Here is a 23315-nt window from a genome sequence, read left to right on the forward strand (position 1 = left end):
AACAGTTAATGTTGCACTTGATCATTCTGATTGGGTACAAGCAATGCAAGATGAGCTTCATGAGTTCGAACGCAATCGAGTTTGGAGGCTGATTCCCACACCAAAGGACGCTTCAGTGGTCGGCTTGAAATGGGTCTTCAGGAACAAATTGGACAAAGAGGAGAACGTTATTAGAAACAAGGCTCGGTTGGTGGTAAAAGGATATTGCCAAGAGGAAGGGGTAGATTATGAGGAAACCTTCGCTCCAGTAGCAAGGTTGGAATCAGTTAGAATTTTTCTGACATATGCTGCACATAAAAACTTCGAAGTTTTCCAAATGGATGTAAAATGCGCTTTCTTGAATGGAGAACTAGAAGAAACGGTGTATGTTGAGCAACCACCTGGGTTTGTGAACGAGAAATTCCCTGATCATTGCTATGTGCTGGATAAAGCTGTATATGGTTTGAAGCAAGCACCGAGGGCCTGGTATGAAACTTTAACTCGCTTTCTGAAAATGTCGAAATTTAAGCAAGGTTCGGTTGACCCAACCTTCTTCCGAAAGAAAGAAGGCGAACATCTAATGATAGTTCAGATTTATGTCGATGATATCATCTTTGGCTCCACGAATCCTAGCTTAACAGCTGAATTCAGGAAGTTGATGGAGACTAAATTTGAAATGAGTGCAATGGGTCCGATTAATTTTTTCCTTGGTTTGAATATTAGACAGGGACCAGAAGGTATCTTTATCAACCAAGAGGCCTACACAAAGACCTTGCTAACAAAATTTGGTATGACGGGAGACTCGAAAGTGAAGGTTCCTATGGCGTTTGGCACTAAGTTAACACCTTCTCTGGAAAAACCTGCTGTTGAGATAACACTATATCGACAAATGATAGGGTCCCTTATGTATCTAATAGCTAGTAGACCGGACATTATGTTTTCTGTTTGTTATTGTGCCAGGTTTCAAGCTAATCCAAGAGAACCTCACATGGTGGCAATGAAAAATATTTTCCGTTACCTGAAGCGAACCTATTCTCTCGGTCTCTGGTACCCTGCTAGATCTGGATTCTTCATTCAAGCTTTTTCTGATGCCGATCTTGGAGGATGTGGTCTGGACCGAAAGAGCACTACAGGTGGATGCCAATTCCTTGACGGTAAACTTGTTAGCTGGCAGTCCAAGAAGCAAACCTGTGTGTCACTTTCAACAGCCGAAGCTGAGTATATAGCTGCAGTATCCTGTACTTCTCAAGTAATATGGATTCAAAGTCAACTAAGAGATTATGGGCTGAGTATGAAGAAGATTCCTCTCTATTGTGACTCAGAAAGTGCAATAAGAATATGTCACAATCCAGTGCAACACTCAAAGACTAAGCATATTGCACTTAGATATCATTTCATCAAGGACCATGTAGAAGATGGGAACGTGGAAGTACATTTCGTTCGGTCCTCTGATCAACTGGCTGACATATTCACAAAGGCGTTACCTGAAGCAAGCTTCAATAAAATTTTACAAGGTCTTGGAATGATGGAAGCAGATTCGGTACCGAATCCTCAAATCTCTCACTAAAAATTTAGACAAGCGAAATAGAGCGAACGCTCGGTCTATTTCGGTTCCGGATTTTTCGGGAACCGAAATGAACCTAACGCTCGGTCTATTTCGGCTCCATAATTTTCGGGAACCGAAATGAACCGAACGCTCGGTCTATTTCGGCTTTAGAATTTTAAGGAACCGAAATGAACCGAACGCTCGGCTTATTTCGCTTCATTTTCTTAAAGATAAGGTTTCGGTCGTACATATTGTTTATACTTTTAATTTTTTTAAGTGTTTTTTTTGCTACTTTCTGTTTTTATTATTTTTCAGAAAAACTTCAAAAATTCCAAAAATATTCTCTTTCTGTTTTTATTTTATTTTTTCAGAAAATCTCTAAACTTCAAATATTTTTAACATTATTTTTTATGTGTGGTTTGTTTGTTTGTTTTGCTTGTGTGGTGTGTTTGTTTCCTTGTTCGTTTAATTAGGTCCCAAGTATACCAGTATAACAGAATTTGGAGCTAAGGCATGTACGATTCTTTCCATATGAACTAGTTAAGAGTCCCTAGAAGCATGCTGCTGCGTGTTGACCGAAGCCTCTACGACTAAGAGCAACGCCTTAATGATTCGATCTATACCTATCGTTTCTTCCCAATCAGGCTGTTACTATCAACTCAAGTCAAGAGCTACCTTACTATTCTCAAATGAGTTAAGAGTTTTTCTGCTTTGTCATTTCTTTAGCAGAGGTACTTTCGGTTCTTTAGCCACCCTCCTTATATTCTCCATCAACTTTCGGTTCACCACTGTAACCCTTGAGACTCTCGGTCTTTACCACTGTGGTTTACGGTTGCATAAAATCTGTGTTTGTGATCTTAGATACGTACACCACGTGCTGAGTGAAAGCCACAATCCAACACCAACAATGAATTGACGGTGAATTATTATATTCAAGATCTTACTGGTTACCTAATGAAATCTCATTTTTATTTTTTGAGTGGTCTTTTATGAAATTGTCTAACACCAAGGCTTTTCTTCCCAAAAAGATCCAGTTTATTTTTGTTTTTGAGATTTCCATCACTTGTTTAGTCACTAAATATTATATCCAACCTACTTGTTCAACAGACCACATCGGTCTCACAAGTACTTCTTCCAATGTTCGGTCTTATGTTAAGAATCGATGTTCGGTTGAAGATAAGTGTGACATCCCTTAATTTCTCGGCCAGAAAATACCGATTTCGTTTATGCTTTTTAAAATAAAATCAGAGTAATCCTTTTAAAAGGTGTTGCGGAATTTGTTCCCATAAAAACATGATAATTATATTATCAAATGATTTCTGAAGAAATGTATTTTATTCACTTAAACCATTGGGATGTCATCGTCAATACATAAACATAAGCATAAACAGAACTTACACTCACTTACACTAGTGATCTACATCTCTTTTAATCTCTCAGTGTAAAGTAACTTCGTATCGATACCTGTGATACAAACAAACTGAGTGGGTCAGGCTTGGGAGCCTGGTGAGCATATAGGGTTTTCAACCCACAATAAATAATTTATTATGCTTTAACATCAAATTATCAACCCAATTACCCAATCCCCATTATCTTATTTATTTCTTAAGGATTTACCCTAAGAATCAAATCTCACTCATTCCTAAGGATTCATCCTAAGGAATAGGCACGAAGTCCATCGCTGCCCAAGGTTCATACAACAGGCACTACGTCACATAGTCGCCGGGGTTTATACAATAGGCACTACGTCTCATAGTCGCTAAGGTTTATACAATAGGCACTACGTCTCATAGTCGCCAGGGTTTATACAATACGCACTACGTCTCATAGTTGCCAGGGTTTATACAATAGGCACGAAGTCACATCGTCACCAGGGTTTATCTAATAGGCAAGAAGTCACATCGTCGCCAAGATTTATACAACAGGCACTAAGTCCATAGCTGCCAACATACTAAATCCGTAGCTACCAACGTACATCTATACTGTACAAAATTCATAGCTACCAACGTACATCTATACTGTACTTCTATCCCTCATACTTTATCTACCCATGTTTTACCCAACATATTCGAAGATAAAATATATATACATTTTAAATCATTTTAAACATGTATAAAACATTCATTCAACATATATAAAATACTTCATATCTATGTGTAAGGTGAAAGTGACTACACACTCACCTGATTTAATGAAAATCAGGCAGCAATTCGTTTCCTAAAACGATCGTTTCTAATAAAACCGGGAGTTTTATTGAGAAACCGGGCTCTGCGAAAGGCCGGGCTTCAAAACCGAAAAGATAAATTTTTCGGGCTTCTCGGGAATCTTGGGGCGTGTTTCGGGCTTTGGAATAAGTATCGGGGCTTCGGGGGATGTCGGGATAGTAAAAATATGGAAAAAGGGGTCAAAAATGGCAAAATCCCATTTTTTACCCGGGAGGGTTCGTAAGGCTCCTATTTATAGGAGAGGAGATCCGGAGCTTCGGCCGAGAAGGGACACGCGACAGCGAGGGGGCGAAGCGCGTGGCAGCAGCGAGCGCAGGTGGCACGCATGCGAGAGAGGCAGGTGGTGCGCATGCGAGAGAGGCCAGGTGCGAGCCTCGGATTGGTCCACCACTTCAGACACGGGGCGAGTTAGCAGCCACGCGTCAGAAGGAGAAGCGAGAAGGGTGGCTCCTCGGATACGTGTCGGACCCGGAGAGGACCGGACTTCGGTCCAATCAGGAGGCGCCTATGACGACTTCGGACCAATCAGCGGGTGTCACGCGTACTGCGGTTCAATCAGCAGCGAACACGTGTCCGGCACGTGGAAGCCTCGCATGCGAGGGTGACGTGTCCAGCTCCAATCCATGCGAAATTTCTCGAAAAATGTCCCAAATCTTGTAAAATCCATAACTTTCTCATACGGGCTCCGTTTTTGACGTTCTTTATATGCACGCGTAGAGCAAATTATGCTCTACAACTTTCGTTTAGACTTCGTCGGAAAATTTTGAATTTATTTTTATATTATTATTTTTTTAACAGACCGGGACAGGAAATCCGTTAAAAATTCATAACTTCTTCATCCGACGTCCGTTTTCGTCAGACTTTTTACCGTTGTGCTACTATTTACGAGACCTTCGATTCTCATTTAGGTTGTGTCGGCTAAAAATCACTCGATCTAAAATACGAGTTTTTAGCTGTCTACTGCTAAGCTGAAAATTCGAAAAATCATAACTTCCTCATACGAAGTCAGATTTGGGCGTTCTTTTTATCGAACTTCTCAGTTTAACGAATACTACGAGTTTCGTTTAGATTACTAAGGCTAAAAAGTAGTTTATCAAAAACTCACTTTTTACGACATTCGGCACCGTGCCGGTTTGTCGCGAAACTTCGACAGGTCATAACTTCTTCGTTATAACTTGGATTTCGGCATTCTTTATATATCCGTACTCCTTGTCACGACCACTACATATTTCTTAATAAATATCGGCTTTATCTAATATTTATTTTCGACGCTCATTTTTAGTCTTAATTAATTAAACCCTAATAATTAAGCATATAACACATAAAACACATAATATTCACATAATTCCTTTTCATTTCTCCAAAATGAGTCACAAAGGTTAACCTAGACTATTATGTCAATATTAATGCCTAGCCTAGAAACACGGGCATTACAATAAGCTACCCTTAGCCTATAAATTAAAAGAAGCCTTTCAATGTTTCTCTACAAACACTTGATCGTTATTTGTCGGGAACCCACACAAGCACTTCAAGTCTCTCTTGACTTTGAAGGAAGCGATTCTTGCCCGGAATCATCTGCTTTATGTCTTCTAGTAAGACATCACTCACCTTCCAATACACATTTTGCTTTATTTCTTTATCTTTTGTCACCCTATTGCACGAAATTTTTTATTTTCCAACATTCTGGTTACAGTTGGTTTGATTTTTGTTTATCTTTTGGAGCTAAGCTGAATTTTAAACGACGTATTGAGGATAAGCTTTTGGGCACGTGAATTTGAACGGTCCCTAAACCCACACGTGCTGACGTATACCTGGGAGAAACCAGCCTGTCACATCGCGCTTTTTCAGGCGACGTTTTAGTGACCCCATCATTATCTTTACGATTATTTCTCTCTCCTGGCAACGGTACAAACAGGGTTTCTAATTGCATTTGTCTCTTTTACCTGCAACAAACTCTCTCTATATACACGGCGATTGAAAACTGTTCATCTTCTTCCTTCAATCAACAATGGTGACTTCTTCATCGGCTCACGATCAAACTGCTTCGTCCACATTGCTCTCGATCAAGCCGAATCAGAATATGATTATTGAACTCAATCCTTTTCTGTACGATGCGTATATGCTACAAGTGGTTGAGTGTTTGAAGTATTCACCGTTGGTTCTAGCTCTAACGCAGGTGGAATCTGTACCAATGTCACTCCTATCGCAAGTCTACACTACGGCTTCGTATGATAAGAACAAGGAGAGGATCTACTTTCAAATCTTCTCTCATAAGGCGTCGATTTCGAAAGGGAGATTTTGTTCGCTGTTACAACTTGCTGTGGATTCCTCTGTCATCTCACCGGACTTCATTACCATAACTCAGTTGTTCTCGATGCTCTACGAGGTGGGCTACACCAATGTTCTAACCACGGTTACAAAGGTTAAGAAGTCATGCTTACCGCCCCAATGGAATGGATAACTTACTCTTCTCATCAAGAGTTTAGCAGAAAGGAGTGGTGGATCTGATGGTACCAGTAAGGGTTTCCTAACCCTTCTTTACGGCCTTTACAATGGTCTCAATCTCGATTGTGGGACGATTATCTGGTCTCAAGTGGTGCAAAGCCTCAACACTTCAACGAGGCACTCTGAAATTTCATGTGCACGCTTCTGGACTCTCATTACACGAAGGGCGATTGATACTTTGCATATTCCGTTCATGAAGGATGCCCTAATTGCGTCTGTGGCTATGTTCCACACCAAGAAAATTATCATCTCTGATCCTACAAAGTTTCCTCACAATGGCTCTATACCGGAGACAATGTACCGATGTGTCACCGCAGAGAGCACGATCATGGCTGATTATCGCCTGATTCCTCCCAAGGAACCGAGAGTCTTATCTCCTGAACAACAGGCTGCCTTGGAAGCTGTGGAAAAGCCTGGAAATCGAGGAAAAAGGGCTACTACCAAGACAGGGACAACTGAGGATGATAAGTCTAAGCATGCAAAATCAAGGAAGCGAAAGTCTGAGAAAGGGGATTCTTCTAAACCAAAGAAGCTTAAAAAGATGGCGAAGAAAGCCAAGAGTCCCTCTCCTTCCAGTTCAGAAAACGATGAAGAGGAGGAAGAAGAAGAAATTCATCATGAATCACTGAGAGGTAACACTCCTCCCCGATCTCCTTCTCCAACCGAATCTCTTCATAACAAACTTCCAACACCACCTCCATCACCGAAACAGACAGTTCCTATTTCGGTTGCTCCTGTACCCCCACCAATAACATCTCAGACAACAACTTCTATACCACCACCAATTTCTTCAATTCCTATTTCTACAAATCCCTTACCACCTCCTATAATTTCCCAATCAACTTCCACTACAATCCCTGAACCGACAGTAAGAGTCAACGTATCTGATACGGGGGCGACTACTGCAACTGAACCTCCAATTACTTCCAAACCACTTTCACCCTCACCTTCAACTGATTCCGGTGCCACTCTCAGTTGTGCTAATGATGAGTTTGATTCGACCTACTACAGTCCATACAGGCTTCCTACAGATGATGATGATAAAGCTCCAGTCACACGTCAACAATTAGAAAGCATTGATGAGAAGCTTGATAAATTGCTTGATGCCAACAAGATCTACAATGATGTAGTACTCAAGGCTTTCTTGGATACTGCTCTTGAGCAATATACTGATTCAATTGACAAATCAACACAAGCTGTTAATGCATCTACTTCTTCTTGCCAGAAGGCCACCACTGATGTTGCAGAACTTGTTCATAGTACTCAGATCTTTCTTGAGTCACTCAAAGGCATGCTGACACCAATACAGCTAAGGTGAATGCCTCTGTGGATTCCTTATCCAAGTCCCTTCAAGAAGAGCAAACAAAGTTTAAGGCAGTTCGTTCTTCAATACAAGCAGAGAACACTTCACTTATCAGTTCTGTGAATTCTCAGCTTGAATCTCTTCACGCTGCTCTAGCAAAGGAAAGTACTCTCAAGGAGGAACTTTCCCGTCAAGCCTCCACGATTGAAGTTCAGAAGGTGCAGCTTGCTCAAGCAGAAAAGGAAATTTCTTTGTTAAAGACGGAGATAGCTGTCTTTCGTAGCTGTGCTGGGGATGTTAAGGATATGCTGACCAACCTCCTTGGTGCTCATGATCCTATTCTGACTTTGACTATAAGGAATCATCTCACTTCGAAACTTCTTCCTGCCCTTGCATTATTACACGAGATGAAGGGTGTTTCGGAGCAGTTTATACCTCCAAAACAAGGGGGAGAAGGTGCTCAACCAAAGGTGACTGTAAAATCCGAAACTGAATCTGCTCAACCGAAAGTCAAGGTTACAACCGAACCGAAGGGTAATGAAGCTTCGGGTTCTGGTTTTCAAGCTAAAAAAAAGAGATTGATGGTGATAGTGATGACAAAGAAGAAGAGACCATTGTTGAGGCTCTTAAACGAAAGAAGAGGGATAAAGAGTTGAATGAAACCTTAAGGATTGCGTGGGAGGCTGAGGAAAGGGAAAGGAGGAACAAGGAAGAAGAAGAAGCCTTAAACTGCAAGAAGGCCTTGTTTCCCCTTTGGACGAAAGATAAACTTATCAATGAAGCAATAGAGTTTCCTAGCGTTTACTGGCTGGAACCTGTCACTTCGTTTGATTGTGATAACTCTAAGGACTCACAGTTCGACATGCCAATAACACGAAAGGCATTCACGTTTCATTGTTTTGACTTGACTGTTGAGGTTCCTTTCCCTCATCCAAAGGTTGATCATGAGCTTATTGACTTTTATCTGAAGTATGGTCAACCACAGTACTTGACATGGAGCGCACAGAAGATTATTACTGTCAAGGTACTCAAGCCTTCGCCTGCTGGGAAGTTCATAAATGTTAATTTCAAAATCACACGAGGAACGGCAAGCTCGATGTCGATTATTTCCCTGGTAGACCTACCGAATTTGAATCCTCATGACTGGATTCTATTGTTCAACATTCTGCTCACTAATCCTAAAGAATATGAGCCGATACTTGATCATTTGAAGAGGATGTTGGCTTTTTACATCCATGAGGTTGCTGCTATGGATCAGGAGATAGCGAAAGTTATGAACAAGAAACCGACTGTCAAGCCAACACCGAAACCAGGCGATTTGAACAAAATGAAGATGGGCCAAATCGATTCTACACATCTGACTGTGATGTTTACAAAAGGCGAAGCCAATAAATTTCTGTTTGCTCTTGTTGATAAACATCTGTTCTCAACAGATTGCTTGGAGCATATCATCAATATTATTCATCGGTGCAAGCAGAACTCAGAAGCTGACAAGAAGAACTTCACAGACATGCTTCGGTGGTACATAACATTTCATCATCATCTATTGGCCATCATACCGAAGGTGTTTAAAACAGTCAAGAAGTCTTCTGCAGCTCAACCAAAGTGAGCTTTCGGCTCCATTGACGCAAAGGGGGAGATTGTTGGGTCTTATTGTGTTGCGTCATGGGCTTGTATTTTGTATCCGGATTGGGCCTGTCCATCTGTGATTAGCTAGTAGGGTTAGACTATAAATAATGCATGCATGTATGCATTAAAAGGTTAACGTTCTTGATTATTGATTATTATTCTGTAACCCTAAAACACCTCTACAGTCGAAGTTCTTAATCGAGATCTTCTGAGGTGTTGAAGTTTTTAATCATACGACATATTCAAAGTCATTCTTGTGTTCATAGTTCGTTCTCAATTGTTTGCCTGCATAGAATCTATCGATCCTAATAGAACCTTGTTCTAACAAAAGTAAAGAAGATGTCAAGGAAATCCAAGAGTCCTTCTCCTTCAAGCTCCGACCATGATGAGGACCGATCGATAGATGAGGAAGAAGAACTTCAAGATCATGGTTCACCGAGAAGTAATACACCTCCTTGTTCTCCAACTCCTACTGAACAACTTAATGAAAAGATTCCTACTCCTCCTCCTCCTCCATCTCCACCGAAATCTACTGTTCCAGTTTCGGTTGCTCCCATTCCACCACCTATTACATCTCAAACCACCACTTCTGTGCCACCACCACCACCAGTTAGTACCATACCAATTTCTACCACTCCTTTACCACCTCCTATCTTTTCACAAGCAACTACCACCACAACAACCGAACCTCCAGTAAACGTCAACGTATCTGATACAGGGGCTAATACTGACACCGAACCTCCTGTTACATCCAAACCTCTTTCACCCTCTTCTGATTTTGGTGATACTCGCGGTGGTGATAATGTTGAGTTTGACTCGAATTATTACAGTCCTTATCGGCTTCCAACTGATGAAGATGAAGAGGCTCCTGTCACCAGACAACAAGTGCAGAGTCTAGATGAAAAACTTGATCAACTGCTTGCCTCTACAAAAACGTATAACGATGTTGTGCTCAAAGCTTTTCTGGACACCGCTTTTGAGCAGTATACAGGAGCTATAGAAAAATCAACGAAGGCAGTTGAAGCATCAACCTCTTCTTGCCAAAAGGATACAACTGAAGTTGCAGAACTTATTCACAGCTCCAAGATTTTTCTTGAATCCCTCAAAAGTCATGCTGATTCCAATGCAGCTAAAGTGAACGCTTCAGTTGACTCTTTGTCAAAGTCACTTCAAGAGGAGCAAGCCAAATTTGAGAATGTTCGTTCTTCGATTCTGATATTGCCATATTTATACATATTTTTAGGCAATATTTAATTACATTTCTATTAATATTTTGGTCATTTGCATAGAATAATGGTACTTAAAAGTTTAATTTGTTATTTTGCAGCCAAACGGAAGCATCTTCGAAGATAGGGACTGAAATTGACAGAATATGGAACTTTGGAGGATTGAAGGAAAGAAGAACTGAAAATCACCCAAAAGACGTACTCACGACGTGTACAATTCATGGTTTACGACGTGAGTCGAGAATTCTAGAAGATATGCATACGGGTGGAAGAGTCCTTGCCGAACACGGTTATCTAATATTCACGACGTGAATCCTTATGGTTCACGACGTGAACTCGGGAAATCAGAATACTAAAAATTTCCTTGCCCATTACGATTTGAAAGACTTTTGGCTGATTGAAGGGTTTCCAGAAGGCGATTTTTAGCAGAAGAAAGGTCTTGGAAAAAGGTTTTCAACACCAAAAGAGGGAAGGTCCATAATTTAGTTCACTTATTTGATACTTATGAACATATTTCTTTATACTTTGATTTGTGTTAGTGTGTTAGTTGCTATTATGAGCAGCTGAATCTAGCTATTCTCGTTTAGCTAGATGAAGCTTCTAACTTATGAATAGCTTAATTCTGTATCGATTTAATTAGTTGGTAAATTGCTTGTGTTTGATTTATAATTACCTAGCATGCTTATGGTTGTTTCTTTAGTTGCTCGATTCCATGTTCTGTGTAGCTTAGTGACCATTAACTGCATGAACTTGTTTACCTAATGATTTAGTGAACATTAAATTGTTAGAGCTAGGATTGACCAATCTTAGTTAGTAATTAAAGTAAATAAACTTAGCTGTGCTAGAAAACGTAGATTATGACTATAATTGCGTTTACATAATAAATCTTACATAGCATATTCATATTCATAATTGGTTCTGTGTTTAATTGTGTGTGACCATACATAGTTTTACATGAATTAATTAATTATTGGTAGAATTAGACTTAAATTACTAATATAATCAAAACCAACTTGATAATCCATAATTATTAGCTGGCCATAAGGACGAAGTGGATTCGAACTAAACAAGAGTGTTTTACTTATTGATTGAATTTGAACTAAGTTCGTCTGATCTTGTAAAATCAGATAAAACCCTTTTTAAACTTGTTAATAATTAGGTTAAATTGATAGCAAGTAGATTAATTAGTAACACCGTTCCCTGTGATCGATACCCGACTTACCCAAGCTATACTATAATCTGACTAGGTACACTGCCTATAGGTGCATAGTTGGTCTAAGTTTGTTTGGTTATAAATATTAAAATTAGTAGGTACTTTTGTGCACATCAAGTTTTTGGCGCTGTTACCAGAGAACGGTTTAGTTAATTATTAGTTTGTTTGCTTTAAATTAATCGATCCTTTTTGTAGGTTAAAACATGCAAGAAGTTACTTTTCTGTTTTAATTTTTTCTGCATTACAGGACTGGCGACGTGAACCTTCAAGATTCACGACGTGAGAACTGAAGTCCTTAGTTTTGTTTATTTCAGTTTGTTTTTTTTGGTTCAGTTTTACGTTTTATCTTTTTGTTTTATTTCAGGAGTTCATGACCAGAGGTTCTAACACACCTTTGGTACCACCACTTGAAGATCCCGAGTCTGCAATTCACAAAAAGAAGGATAAGAGCGTGAAAGAAGATCAAACACCGAAGAAGACACCTTTACAAGAACTGAAATCAGCCTTTTCAAGGAAGTCAGGAAAGAAAACGGGAGAATCGAGTTCAGCCTCAAAGAGCAAGTTTGAAGTTTTCGATTAATTTCCTAATCCACACGAGACCGAGTACGAATCAGAAAAAGAATTTGGACTTTATACGAGTGAACCCGAGAACGAGCCGGAGAACGAAATGGCGAACATTGATGAGATGGCCATGGGGGATTACAAGAAGCGCATTCGAGACGATGTGGGGTCGGGTTTAATACATCCTGCGATACCTGCTAATGCCACATTCGAGTTAAAGGGACATATCCTTACTGCACTCAAGGATATCCCATTCTATGGGAAGGATCATGAGGATGCTTTTAAGCATTTAGACGAGGTCAATGATATTGTGAATTATTTTAATACTCGTAATATCCCAAGGGAGACAGCTTTGTTAAGGATGTTACCAGTCACTTTCAAAGGAGCTGCAAAAGACTGGTTGAAGGCTCTTCGATCTGGTACAATCACCACATGGGCCCAATTGCGTGAGAAATTTCTAGATCAGTTTTGCCCACCCTCAAAAATCTCTAAACTCAAGAAGGCGATTGCCAACTTTGAGCAAAATCCGGGGGAGTCATTATACGAGGCATGGGAGCGCTACAAGGGGTTGTTAAGGAATTATCCTCAACATGACCTAAATATTCAGCAAGAAATGTCGATATTATATGATGGGGTGAATGTCATGACTAGACAACTCCTTGATTCACAAGGACCACTAACAAAGAAAAACCCAATTCAGGCCAAGGAGCTGATTGAAGAATTTTCAAGGCACTCTCGTGAGTATCACAACCCAGGGCGCGATGGAATAAAAGGCAGTGGAGCTGCACAAACTGAAGAGATGGCTACTGTGATGGCAATGCTTAGCGCTATGGATAAGAGATTGACCCAAATGGACCAATCAATTCATGCAATTCAAGTTGGTTGCGAGAGATGTAGTGGCCCACATTTGACAAAAGATTGCACTTTTGATGAATATGGAAACAAGAAAGCTCAAGTTTGATACTCAAGTGGGGAAAAGTATGATGAAGACTGGAGGAAACCGAAGAAAGAGTGGCTGCCTTACGATGAATACAAGAAGCAAAAGGAAGAAAAATATAGACAAACTGGCAGAGGTTTCTACCAAAGAGAGCAACCACTAGTTGAGAAGAAATCAGAATTAGAGACCATGTTGATGAAATTTATGGAAGCTCCAGAAAAAAGACATGATGCCACTAACACTGCAATGGAAGAACAAAGAGCTATAATGAAGAATCATCACGCAATGATGATAGATCAGCAGGCATTAATAAAAAATCAGCAAGCTTCCATCAATAACCTTGAAGTACAACTTGGTCAACTTACCACTTTGGTTAATGAGAAGATGTTCCCGAAAAATCCTGAAAAGAATACCCAATCTCACGTGATGGCCATAGATATTGAAGAAGAGGCGATTTCTGAGTTCCTACAAGCCTTAGAAGTGGAGCCACAGCAGCCCGATCCAAAGCCAAAGAAGCCGAAGCTCGAAATTGAAGAATCTGCTGGAATACCCAGTTTACGTTGTGAGTCCGCTATGCTTACGTCGTGGGCTCGGTCGGAACAGAAAAAATCAGTATCTGTTCCAGCTTATAAACCACCTTTGCCATTCCCGTCTAGAGCTAATCCTAGTCCACTGGAGAGAGAACATCTGGAGTTTATCAAGCAATTGAAGGGTATTCCTATTAATACTCCTTTTATTGATTCGCTTGCAAAAGTTCCAGAATATGTTAAGTTCCTACAAGACTTGTTATACACTCGTCAGCAATTAAAGGAGAATTCTAAGGTGATTCTAAGTGAGCAAAGCTCAAAAGCTGTGTTGGGAGAGATACCTAAGAAGATGGGGGATCCTGTACGACTCACTCTCCCATGTGAGTTTGGGAACAATATGAAGGTTTATGCTTTAGCCGATTCTGGGGCTAGCATAAATTTGATGTCTTCTTCGTTTTATCAAAAACTGAATATTCAGAAGTTAAAGGCTACAAAGATGACTATTCACATGGTGAACCGTTCAGTGACACAGCCGCGGGGCATTATGGAAGATATTCTCATGAAAATTGGGAAATTCGTTTTCCAATAGACTTTGTGGTTTTGGATATGAAAGAAGATCCCATTGTACCAATTATTCTTGGTCTCCCGTTACTTAACACTGATGGAGCTCTGGTTGATATACACGAGTCCAAGCTCACCTTGAGAGTTGGGGATGAGAAGGAAATTTTTGGAATAGAAGATGGTTTCCAAGGGAGTCATTCTCAAGAAGAGGTTTTCAACATAGATGAAGAGAATGAACTTGAAGAAATAGAGAAGCTCATGGAAGAAGAAATCAAAACAATTCAACAAGTTAAAAGAACAAAACCGAGAGCATCTGTTCCATTTTTAGTAGAAGTCATTGCCTACACGAATCCAACTTCTTGGGTAAGCAAGGAAGATGATGAGATGTCGAGTGATGAAGAGGAGGTTACTTCAAAAGTCACAAGTCCAATGGTGAAAGAAGAGAAGGATACTATGGAGCTTAAAAATGATGGAAAATTGAAGATTCAAGGGATCAAACGCAAGCTCGATGGAGACGACGTCAAGGCTAAAAAGGAGAATTCTAAAAAGCATATATTCGTCGAGTGCAAGCTTACAAGAGGCGTTTCAAGGAGCAAAAGATCCTGGTGGTGGACTCTTCTGACGAGTCGACGTAGGAGGCACGGAGTCCGGCTCAAGGCTCCTAAAAAAGAAGCGCTTCTCGGGAGGCAACCCGAGTTTGGTTTGCGTTTTTTTCCTTTTTCTTTTTAGTTTTTGCATTTTAGTCTTAGAAACATAGATCATATCATCCAACTCACTTTATTCATAATTAAACACTGAGTGTGGGGTCCCTAAAAATGAAGTGGTAATAATTAAGAATTTAGTTAATAGACAAACCTGGATATAAATTGTCATACATTATTCACGACGTGAATCATTATGATTCACGACGTGAGTTCTGAATGAACCGGACAATAGATCGTTGATACATATCAGCCCATTTTCTGTTAAACTAAATGGCCCAAGACTAATCCATTTCTGATGAAGAATGAATGGCCCAAAATTAAGCCCAAACAGGACTCACGACGTGAATCCTTAAGGATTCACGACGTGAACAGTAATAACCACGGGACCACAAATTAAAGAACACAGAATCCCTTTTGACCAACTCATTCTTTATTCCCACGAAGTGAACACGAAATCTGGTCCCCCTTGCTCCGATTTTGGCCGACATACACTCCATTCTTATGACTAATTCTTAATTAATAGTTGAAACTTAGGGTTAGGGTTTGTATTTAGTTGAAATGTCGAAAATTTTCCCTACAAATACTGTAATAGCCTTGGAATGTTGACGATTTGTGGCTGGAATTGGCATATGAGTAAACCCCATTGACATTTTTGACCTGATTTGCGTCCTGATATTAGCGATTCTGGTTGCTGTGTTACGAACTCACGACGTGAATCGTAAAGGATTCACGACGTGAATCCTGGGACTTGATAACTTCAGTTTTGTTAATCTCTAATCTGTTGGGTTGTTTCTTTTGGCTGTGTTTGTTGTTTGTTTTTGCAGAAATGGGTCCTAGAAGGGAGGTGCCTATTGGAGTGGCGAGTTTACACCCGTTTTATACTTTCCCAACTTCAATTTCTCAAGGAGTCTTGACCCGATGGAATAGCAGATTGGGGTGGTTATACAACCGCGAGATTGCAGTCTCTCCCACCATAAACTAGACACGCTTAAGTGAGGTTGGAATCGTGGATAGGATGTCCCCGTTTCTTACCAAAGTATTTATTGGGGAGGGTTTTTCTTTTACTTGCGTGGGGTGGCAAAATCTTTTCCGAGTTCAACAACAAGTTTATAGAGAATTTTGTGTGGAGTTTTTCTCCACGGTGACATTCCACGAGAATGTCCAAGATCCCCGTTATCCACAAGCACTAGTATTTCGTCTTGGGGGGGGAGTATCGGGAATGTAGCCTCGTGGAGTTTTCTTGGAGGGTTGGGATTTATAATCCCGAAGAGGCAATGACTCCCGAGTGTGACATGTTTTTGAGGGAGGCAGCTCGAGGGTATGCTGATGGTGTTACTCGTTATGATTTTTGGCATAGTATTGCCTCTGGGATATTCAATTCCGGAGTGTCCCCCGTGAGCAGCATTTGCTCTCCTATCCACCGTCTATTCCACCGACTGATCACTTTCTCTATTAATCACAGAAGGCATGGGGACAAAGTAACAAAGCAGAATCTCTTCTTTTTATGGTGCATCTTGCAGCCGGGAGTGTGTTGCAACATTCCCTATTTTTTAGCACGCTTCTTGGCTGGCTCTGCTGCCAGTTCTCGCCCCGGGAGCCCTATTTGTGGAGGGCAATTCATTACCCGGTTGGCCCGATCGTATGGGTTACTAGTTTCCGATATCACTCGTTCCATGATCTGCATGGATGGTCATGAGTTTAGCATGGGGTATTTGGAGACCATGCGGATGGTCCAAAATTTTGGAACCCACTGGGGTATTGTGGAGTCGGATGATGAGGATGGTTTTATCTCATGTTCGGTCAGCCTCAGTACCTGACATGGAGTGCACAGAAGATTATAACTGTTAAGGTGCTGAAACCTTCGCCTGCAGGGAAGTTTGTCAATGTTAATTTCAAAATAACCCGAGGTTCAGATAACTCGGTTTCTGTTATATCCCTGGCAGATCTTCCTAACTTGAATCCTCATGATTGGATCTTGTTGTTTAACATATTGCTCATTAATGCGAAAGAATATGAGCCGATCCTAGATCATCTGAAGAGGATGTTGGCTTCCTATATCCATGAAGTAGCTGCAATGGATCAGGATATTGCTAAAGTTTTGAAGAAGAAACCCACTGTAAAGCCAACTGCAAAACCTGGAGATATGAACAAGATGAAGATGGGGAAAATTGATTCTACACATCTCACAGTGATGTTCACAAGAGGCGAAGCTAACAGATTTCTTTTCGCTCTTGTTGATAAGCATCTGTTCTCAACGGACTGCTTGGAGTACATAATTAATATCATCCATCGGTGCAAGCAGAACTCTAAGGCAGACAAGAAGAACTTCACGGACATGCTTCGGTGGTATATCACTTTTCGTCATACTCTATTGGCCATTATACCGAAGGTGTTCAAGACTGTCAAGAAGTCTTCTATAGCTCAACCGAACTGAGCTTTCGGTTCCATTGAGGCAAAGGGGGAGATTGTTGAGTATTTTGTGTTGTGTCATGGGCTTAGTATTGTATATTCGGATTGGGTCTGTCCATCCGTGATTATTAAGTAGGGTTTAGCTATAAATAGTGCATGCATGCGTGCGATAGATACTGTCGAGATTATTATTATTATTATTGCTTTTGTAACCCTAAACACCTCTACAGTCGAAGTTCTTAATCGAGCTCTTCTGAGGTGTTAAAGCTTAATCATTCGACATCAGTTAAACCATTCCTGTGTTCTTCATTACTTCATTTATTGTTTTATGCTTAGAATCTATCGATCCTACTAGAACTTTGTTCCAACACCCGGTAAGGTATTTTGAAGACATTGAAGACTCGCATCTTGGTTTTGGGGAGAATACCCCTTAGTACTCCCGAGTCTCGTCCGAGCCTTGCTTAGTTAGATTCTCACCACCTTTTTAGGATATGTTATCATTTTTCTAGGGGTCTAGAGTAGATAGTTAGATAGATTTTGTTTATCACACCTTGCATTAAGGTGCTTGATGAACTTTGAAGTGGGTCCCCCAATTCACATATTTTGGGACCAAGTCTTTTCGGTAACACCCATTTTTTAGTCATTCCCAACCCTTTTTAGTTGATCTTGGCACATTGTCAATGATCATTAGGCATTCATGTTAGCCTCCATCATTTGTTACATGGTGAAATTCCTTAGACCTTCAAATAAGAAAACACAAAAAAATGAAGAAATTGGAAAAGTGAAGACAAAAAGAAACAATGAATAAGATTAAAGAAAAGAAACAAAAACAAAGAAGAAAATCTTTTCCGAGTTCAAGAGCAAGTTTATAGAGAATTTTGTGTGGAGTTTTTCTCCACGGTGACATTCCACGAGAATGTCCAAGATCCCCGTTATCCGCAAGCACTGGTATTTCGTCTCGGGGGGGGGGGGGAGTATCGGGAATGTAGCCTCGTGGAGTTTTCTTGGAGGGTTGGGATTTATAATCCCGAAGAGGCAATGACTCCCGAGTGTGACATGTTTTTGAGGGAGGCAGCTCGAGGGTATGCTGATGGTGTTACTCGTTATGATTTTTGGCATAGTATTGCCTCCGGGATATTCAATTCCGGAGTGTCCCCCGTGAGCAGCATTCGCTCTCCTATCCACCGTCTATTCCACCGACTGATCACTTTCTCCATTAATCACAGAAGGCATGGGGACAAAGTAACAAAGCAGAATCTCTTCTTTTTATGGTGCATCTTGCAGCCGGGAGTGTGTTGCAACATTCCCTATTTTTTAGCACGCTTCTTGGCTGGCTCTGCTGCCAGTTCTCGCCCCGGGAGCCCTATTTGTGGAGGGCAATTCATTACCCGGTTGGCCCGATCGTATGGGTTACTAGTTTCCGATATCACTCGTTCCATGATCTGCATGGATGGTCATGAGTTTAGCATGGGGTATTTGGAGACCATGCGGATGGTCCTAAATTTTGGAACCCACTGGGGTATTGTGGAGTCGGATGATGAGGATGGTTTTATCTCATGTTCGGTCAGCCTCAGTACCTGACATGGAGTGCACAGAAGATTATAACTGTTAAGGTGCTGAAACCTTCGCCTGCAGGGAAGTTTGTCAATGTTAATTTCAAAATAACCCGAGGTTCAGATAACTCGGTTTCTGTTATATCCCTGGCAGATCTTCCTAACTTGAATCCTCATGATTGGATCTTGTTGTTTAACATATTGCTCATTAATGCGAAAGAATATGAGCCGATCCTAGATCATCTGAAGAGGATGTTGGCTTCCTATATCCATGAAGTAGCTGCAATGGATCAGGATATTGCTAAAGTTTTGAAGAAGAAACCCACTGTAAAGCCAACTGCAAAACCTGGAGATATGAACAAGATGAAGATGGGGAAAATTGATTCTACACATCTCACAGTGATGTTCACAAGAGGCGAAGCTAACAGATTTCTTTTCGCTCTTGTTGATAAGCATCTGTTCTCAACGGACTGCTTGGAGCACATAATTAATATCATCCATCGGTGCAAGCAGAACTCTAAGGCAGACAAGAAGAACTTCACGGACATGCTTCGGTGGTATATCACTTTTCGTCATACTCTATTGGCCATTATACCGAAGGTGTTCAAGACTGTCAAGAAGTCTTCTATAACTCAACCGAACTGAGCTTTCGGTTCCATTGAGGCAAAGGGGGAGATTGTTGAGTATTTTGTGTTGTGTCATGGGCTTAGTATTGTATATTCGGATTGGGCCTGTCCATCCGTGATTATTAAGTAGGGTTTAGCTATAAATAGTGCATGCATGCGTGCGATAGATACTGTCGAGATTATTATTATTATTATTGCTTTTGTAACCCTAAACACCTCTACAGTCGAAGTTCTTAATCGAGCTCTTCTGAGGTGTTAAAGCTTAATCATTCGACATCAGTTAAACCATTCTTGTGTTCTTCATTACTTCATTTATTGTTTTATGCTTAGAATCTATCGATCCTACTAGAACTTTGTTCCAACACCCGGTAAGGTATTTTGAAGACATTGAAGACTCGCATCTTGGTTTTGGGGAGAATACCCCTTAGTACTCCCGAGTCTCGTCCGAGCCTTGCTTAGTTAGATTCTCACCACCTTTTTAGGATATGTTATCATTTTTCTAGGGGTCTAGAGTAGATAGTTAGATAGATTTTGTTTATCACACCTTGCATTAAGGTGCTTGATGAACTTTGAAGTGGGTCCCCCAATTCACATCTTTTGGGACCAAGTCTTTTCGGTAACACCCATTTTTTAGTCATTCCCAACCCTTTTTAGTTGATCTTGGCACATTGTCAATGATCATTAGGCATTCATGTTAGCCTCCATCATTTGTTACATGGTGAAATTCCTTAGACCTTCAAATAAGAAAACACAAAAAAATGAAGAAATTGGAAAAGTGAAGACAAAAAGAAACAATGAAGAAGATTAAAGAAAAGAAACAAAAACAAAGAAGAAAATCTTTTCCGAGTTCAAGAGCAAGTTTATAGAGAATTTTGTGTGGAGTTTTTCTCCACGGTGACATTCCACGAGAATGTCCAAGATCCCCGTTATCCGCAAGCACTGGTATTTCGTCTTGGGGGGGGGGAGTATCGGGAATGTAGCCTCGTGGAGTTTTCTTGGAGGGTTGGGATTTATAATCCCGAAGAGGCAATGACTCCCGAGTGTGACATGTTTTTGAGGGAGGCAGCTCGAGGGTATGCTGATGGTGTTACTCGTTATGATTTTTGGCATAGTATTGCCTCCGGGATATTCAATTCCGGAGTGTCCCCCGTGAGCAGCATTCGCTCTCCTATCCACCGTCTATTCCACCGACTGATCACTTTCTCCATTAATCACAGAAGGCATGGGGACAAAGTAACAAAGCAGAATCTCTTCTTTTTATGGTGCATCTTGCAGCCGGGAGTGTGTTGCAACATTCCTTATTTTTTAGCACGCTTCTTGGCTGGCTCTGCTGCCAGTTCTCGCCCCGGGAGCCCTATTTGTGGAGGGCAATTCATTACCCGGTTGGCCCGATCGTATGGGTTACTAGTTTCCGATATCACTCGTTCCATGATCCACATGGATGGTCATGAGTTTAGCATGGGGTATTTGGAGACCATGCGGATGGTCCAAAATTTTGGAACCCACTGGGGTATTGTGGAGTCGGATGATGAGGATGGTTTTATCTCATGTTCGGTCAGCCTCAGTACCTGACATGGAGTGCACAGAAGATTATAACTGTTAAGGTGCTGAAACCTTCGCCTGCAGGGAAGTTTGTCAATGTTAATTTCAAAATAACCCGAGGTTCAGATAACTCGGTTTCTGTTATATCCCTGGCAGATCTTCCTAACTTGAATCCTCATGATTGGATCTTGTTGTTTAACATATTGCTCATTAATGCGAAAGAATATGAGCCGATCCTAGATCATCTGAAGAGGATGTTGGCTTCCTATATCCATGAAGTAGCTGCAATGGATCAGGATATTGCTAAAGTTTTGAAGAAGAAACCCACTGTAAAGCCAACTGCAAAAACTGGAGATATGAACAAGATGAAGATGGGGAAAATTGATTCTACACATCTCACAGTGATGTTCACAAGAGGCGAAGCTAACAGATTTCTTTTCGCTCTTGTTGATAAGCATCTGTTCTCAACGGACTGCTTGGAGCACATAATTAATATCATCCATCGGTGCAAGCAGAACTCTAAGGAAGACAAGAAGAACTTCACGGACATGCTTCGGTGGTATATCACTTTTCGTCATACTCTATTGGCCATTATACCGAAGGTGTTCAAGACTGTCAAGAAGTCTTCTATAGCTCAACCGAACTGAGCTTTCGGTTCCATTGAGGCAAAGGGGGAGATTGTTGAGTATTTTGTGTTGTGTCATGGGCTTAGTATTGTATATTCGGATTGGGCCTGTCCATCCGTGATTATTAAGTAGGGTTTAGCTATAAATAGTGCATGCATGCGTGCGATAGATACTGTCGAGATTATTATTATTATTATTGCTTTTGTAACCCTAAACACCTCTACAGTCGAAGTTCTTAATCGAGCTCTTCTGAGGTATTAAAGCTTAATCATTCGACATCAGTTAAACCATTCTTGTGTTCTTCATTACTTCATTTATTGTTTTATGCTTAGAATCTATCGATCCTACTAGAACTTTGTTCCAACACCTGGTAAGGTATTTTGAAGACATTGAAGACTCGCATCTTGGTTTTGGGGAAAATACCCCTTAGTACTCCCGAGTCTCGTCCGAGCCTTGCTTAGTTAGATTCTCACCACCTTTTTAGGATATGTTATCATTTTTCTAGGGGTCTAGAGTAGATAGTTAGATAGATTTTGTTTATCACACCTTGCATTAAGGTGCTTGATGAACTTTGAAGTGGGTCCCCCAATTCACATCTTTTGGGACCAAGTCTTTTCGGTAACACCCATTTTTTAGTCATTCCCAACCCTTTTTAGTTGATCTTGGCACATTGTCAATTATCATTAGGCATTCATGTTAGCCTCCATCATTTGTTACATGGTGAAATTCCTTAGACCTTCAAATAAGAAAACACAAAAAAATGAAGAAATTGGAAAAGTGAAGACAAAAAGAAACAATGAAGAAGATTAAAGAAAAGAAACAAAAACAAAGAAGAAAAAGAGCAACACAAAAAGAAGAACAAGAATCCAAGTTCAAGACTTTCTTTCAAAAAAGAAAAAGACAAAAGGTCAAACAACAAGGAGGCTGAAGACCAAATAACAAAAGTTCAAGATTGAAGATTTATGTTGTTAGGTTTAAGTTTAGGTTAAGTAGAATTTTTATTATTTTATTTTATTTTTTTGATTTTTGGTGAGAAAAGGCCTTGACGATGAGACGGTAGAATGTAAAGGACAGTACAAGGGAGAAACCTCTGAAACCGGATGTTTTCCCGGAGGCCGCGCTGCAAAACCCTATTTCGTACTATACACTTTAGCCTGACAAATGTAGGAATCATGGTGTGTGAAGAGGCGCCTTTCCTTCGTGCACTATGGTCTACATTGGTGATTTAAAGTGCCCCCACTGGGCACATCCTTGTTTCCTTTGTCTTGCACACCGCGACTACATCCAGCCGTGATCTATTCGCCCATCAAGTGGTTGAGAATGTGATTTATGGCTCTAAAGCAGGGAACATTTTGAAAATGCGTAGGGTCCATGAAGGACTAATTCTGACCATGTTGACTGATGTTGACCAAGTTCTATGGTACCTTTCTTTTTCCTTTTTAGTTTAGCTCATCTCGATCTCATATTAGTCTTGTTCTAACTTGAGTACAAGTTAGGTTTCAGCTTGGGGTGATTTGATAGCTTATTTTATTTCCTTATTTTTATTAGTTTATTTTAGACATTTAGCTCTTTTTATTAGTAATGCATTGTATATTCTTTATTTTCTTTATTATGGATCGTAACGGGTGCTTTTTATTTTGCAT

The 23315-nt window shown here is 40.5% G+C and overlaps 1 non-coding gene across 1 annotated transcript; it reads right to left on the minus strand.

Annotated features, from left to right (window-relative positions):
• Positions 1-12677: 12677 nt before the first annotated feature.
• On the minus strand, positions 12678-12784 carry LOC145168243 (small nucleolar RNA R71). Its single transcript, XR_013741810.1, has one exon. It is a non-coding gene; the product is annotated as a small nucleolar RNA R71 (small nucleolar RNA).
• Positions 12785-23315: the final 10531 nt, after the last annotated feature.

Source organism: Lactuca virosa, chromosome 3 (assembly GCF_052849685.1).
Source record: "Lactuca virosa cultivar CGN04683 chromosome 3, Lactuca_virosa_CGN04683_v6, whole genome shotgun sequence".
Lineage (NCBI taxonomy): Eukaryota > Viridiplantae > Streptophyta > Magnoliopsida > Asterales > Asteraceae > Lactuca > Lactuca virosa.